Genomic DNA, 4,814 nt, shown 5'->3' with positions numbered 1-4,814 from the left:
CTCCTCTCTACGGAAACCTGCTACATCCAAACTGAACGGTCGCGTCAACGCGATGAGGAAATGTTAACACTGTCCACAAGATGACGCCACTGTACCAAACACCGAGTAACAGGAGAGCATCCTGTAGCTTTATATAAACAGTGAACACTATCAGGCTGAGGAGACGGTAATGCGCGCGGTCACATAGTGTACTAAGTGGGGCCACGAGTCACAACATATGATCAAGAAGCAGAGGAAGTGTGGAATGGAGGAGCACAGCATTACCACATTAGTGTTCAGTGGGTTCGTGTTATGGGTAGGATTTATTACCATGTCCATTCTTGGGAACAGAAGATGGCAGAACTTAATATGTTGTTTGTCTGCCATTGTTTAAAAACCAGTGAGGAAGAGGAGAAGCCTTCCAGCACATAGGGAAAGTACAGGATAGTGGGAGCAGTTGTAATACACTTCTGCATAAACTCTCAGGGACAAAATTGATTTTGACGTAAAAACTTTCTGGATCTGCACTATTTTTTTCTTCTTCTACTGTTTAAAATTTACATGACAGTGAATTTGAACTTGCATCAATTTAAACTTACAAACTTACTTGTTTTTAATTTACATCAGTTTTAAAGATAATTTTGAACAATCATGTAGGCGCTACTAGATAGAATATAAGATTGTAACGCTGACGTCGGGGTTAATTTCAACATTTAGGACTGCAGGCGCCTTGCTTCTCTGTGTTGATGACTGACTTTACTGTTAAAGATGACATATTGCAATAATTCTACATTTAAAATGACTCTCTAAAATAAAAATACATCTTTTTGTATAAAATAGTGCTTACATGTTGACAGAAGGTGTCAGTTTGAAGGTATAATAGCAAATCTTGCATTATTCTCTTAAAATCTCTTATGTCATATGGTAATATCTTAAAAAATCAGTCAGTATCTGTTGTCTATATTGATGTAAGTTACCTTAAAAACTGTTTTAAATTGTAACTTATACTCAGTTCATAGGATTATATTATAGTTACCTCTAGAATAGTTAGGCTTTCTGGGAAAATGCCTTGAATCCACAGACTAACATACCTCCGAGAGCTAAACCTTTCTAATGTACGTTTTTAGATTTGAGATATAGTGTTATTTGCTTCATTTTTAAACTCTTGCCATCATAAGTGAAAATGTACAAATTGTACTATTAGTGCACATATGTAGTGCTTAATAAATGTATTAGACTATATGTCATAAAAAGAAGAAAACACAAATCGTTTAGAAATCTGTCAAAAATTTGTTTCTAAAATAAAAATTGCATTATTATTTATTAGGTAATTAACAGACTGGACTCACATTTTTCCACCGGACTTCTCTGAGGTGTCAGAATTGATGAATAAATCAAGCATAAGATTCAAGCACTGAACCAATTTTTCTGTTCAGAAATGCAAGTAAATAACTGTAATTTGGTGCTTTAATTAAAAAAGATTAACATGATTTTTTTTTTTTCAGCTTTTTTATAGAACAGTTCATTTGAAAGTTCATGGATACAAGAATAATTATATTTTAACATTAAAAATGTTGATTAAAAAGCTTGCACAGACTGGTGGATTAACCATCGCAGAAACAGAAGAAATTATTTTGGCAATTCAGGACAGCATAAAACTTACACTGGGTGGTGTTCTAGTAATTTATAAAGTACTGTATATGTTCCTTTTCTTAAAAATGACTAGTGTGCTTGAAGTAGTCTTTGAATTATGAGGGAAAATGTTACCCCCAGTCTCCCCTGATGCTTTCTCTCTAAGGATATTTGAAAGGGTGCATTTTCACAAAAATTATGATATTTTCCTAAATCTAACCACATAGTTTAATTGCCTCAACAGCACCAGAAAAGTGAAAAGTATATAGAAATATTAAACTACATGGCAGAAAGCTTTTCTGGGAGAAAACCCTGAGAGCAAACCACGTACGATCAAACTACATCAAGGACTTAGTTGTTGCATGGTTGGGAGCTTTAAATGAAACCCAACGAGTCCCATTTCCAAATGTCAGGTCTGCCCTTCCATTAATCAAAGTGCATGACAACGACAAGCATACACTGTATAAAAAGCATATATGTGATGAACACATTGGTAACCCTAAGTGCACGAACATCGTGTTCTTTGTCAAGCAAATGGCACTCTTGTTTCTCCAAACAAAGATGGAAATGTGCAATTGTGGTTTGCCTCGCATTTAAATGCATTATATGGCAAACACACATAAACAGAGTGCAGTGTTTCCACTATGTTCAACTGCGTAATGTTCAAATATGAGACAAATATAACAGGTAAGTAGTGTGGGATTATAATATTATTTTATGCCATGTTAGACCCCTAATTAAAGACTGTGAATTATTATGTAGTTTTAGTTTGCATTATTCTCCTGAATTAGAAGAAGGTGATAACTATTACATTTGTTAAACTGATTTGCATTACATTAGACTGCTGATTTATTGTGAATGAATGATATTGTTTTATGATGCATTATACTGCTAAGTTATAAGAAATACTGTTCGCAGAAAGTCATCGCCTTATTTGTCTGATTAGAAGAGAACAGAGCATACTGGAGAGGTTTTCTGCCCCATCTCAGCAGGAGCAGATAAACAGGGAGCCAAGGTCGTAGCTTAGGCGCCGTGTGAGAGAAAGAATGTGAATGTTTAGGCTTTTATGACTAGGTGGGGGCCACTAGATGCTATAAGAGTTTGATCAATGCTCCACCATTTGGAGATCTGATGCTGTCTGCGCACAGTGTCCATCTCCCACGCGTGTATTCATTAAATCATCGTTTGACTCAACCCGGCCGGACCAGTGTTGTTATTTTGGTTTTCCTCTTGTATCCATCCCCAATATTTGAATCCGTGACAGTAGTATGTAGTTAAATTAAGTGGAAATGTGCTCACCACTTTTCCAAATTAACATTAAATTGTACAACATTATGGTAACAGCTGGGTTTGTAATGCAGTTCCACTGAGTTTATTCAGGTGCTACTACTTTTAATTGGAAAACATCATCCACTATATTTTCTCTGTTTGCAACATGCTGCCACATTTTCAGTCAGGAGGATGTGCATTCATGTTCACGTTAAGAAGAAGGTACAACGTTTTGCTTAAGACATAATACAAATCTACTCCTTTAAAGATCTTAAAATGAGATACATACACCTTCAGATGAACTAAAAACAGGACAGAAACCAGCATGTTACCGCTTATTTAACAAATATTCCATATGAATCAAGTAGTTAAGTAGCAGCCAATCAAATGCACTTGATTAACTCATTATCAGCAAGTGTGATGTGATGACTTGAGCTTGTTTTGCACCGCAGGACCTGGGCACTTTGCATTCATTGTGTCCACCATGAAAAAAATGTTTTCTCGTGTTAAATGTGAGACCATCTGTCTGACGGCTAAAGCTTGGCCCAAACTGGGTCATGAAACAGGACAATGATCCCAAACGCAGCAGCAAATCTAGTGCAGAATGGCTGAAAAGGAAAGGAATCAAGGAGCTGCAATGGTCCAGTCAAAGTCCAGGCCTCAAACTTGTTGAAATGCTATGTTGGGACTTTCAGAGAGCTGTGCATGAGTGAATTCCCGCAAACCTCAATGAACGAATGTAAGGAAGATTACCGATTACTACAAGCTACTAAATCAATCAACAAAAATCATCAAAGATGTTGTTTGGGCCAGCCGTGGCCCAGTTGCTACAACACACCTGCCATCTGCCCTTAATATGGTCGGGTTAGCTGAGTTATGGCGGTCAAATATGGGCCATACAGTCATTGCTATCTGTGGTAACCTACAATGATTGATGGGAACTACAACTTTTAGGGGTTAAGAGAAACCAAAAGAGCAAAAGGCAAATTAACAGAATATTCATATTCACCTGAACAAAATCCAGAACTTGACAAGATCACTGGATCGTCTCAGTTGCAGAAAGAACAAAGACTCCAAACACGTTTGGCGAGTCACTTCAAGAATATACCTGATGGATAGAAGTTTGTAAAGGTTAAGTTAAGATACAATATTACTGTCTAGCTGAAGCCCAATCTCAATGTGGAGCTAATTGCTGTAAAAACATAACTGGTAATATAGGGCAGCTGGGCTAAATATGTATGAAACTGTTTCACGATGAACCACACTGTAACTGCGCATCAAACAAAGCCTCCCAGGTGCAGCTGCACCTTATAATCTGGGCTTGCCCACCAACCCTTACCAAATTAGAGCATGGCAAGTGTTTTAAGGGGACTAAGTCTGCAGTGTGAAAATATTTTGCGATCATGCAAAAAGAAAACTGCTGCAAAAGGGAGTAACGCTTCGAATCCACCAGAGACTACTTTGTAGCAAATCTAAGGTAAGTCTGATTTATAGTTTTTCTCCTGCTCTGTTGTTTCTCTGTAGCCTCGATGCACTCTTTGCACTCTTTCCACATTACAATATGTTCTGTGGTTTAGCCACTCAACCGGTTTTGTTCATCGAAAATCCAGCAGTTCTCAAACTGCTTTTGAAAATGTTCAAAAGGAAGAAACACTGTAGTCCATCCCATAGATGGAAATGCATACAGAAGATCAACCGATTGCGTGTTTGAGAATGGAAAACTAGGCATTCAGCAGCGAAACCCTGTAATATTAGTGGTCCTATGTCCTCATCCACAGTGACACAGACAGTGGTAAAAGACAGGCTGCTCATTCTCTTCAAAATAATACTCAAGACCTCACTGCAGCCATTCCTTTTTACATTTCAAAGGACTGGATGCCATTTCAAATTGTCCAAAGGTCTGGCTTTGTGAAGGTGATGAAGGTTGCCATGCC

This window comes from Neolamprologus brichardi, chromosome 4 (assembly GCF_056152115.1).
Source record: "Neolamprologus brichardi isolate AB-2024 chromosome 4, ASM5615211v1, whole genome shotgun sequence".
Classification (NCBI taxonomy): domain Eukaryota; kingdom Metazoa; phylum Chordata; class Actinopteri; order Cichliformes; family Cichlidae; genus Neolamprologus; species Neolamprologus brichardi.
Note: the sequence above shows the minus strand (reverse complement) of the source record.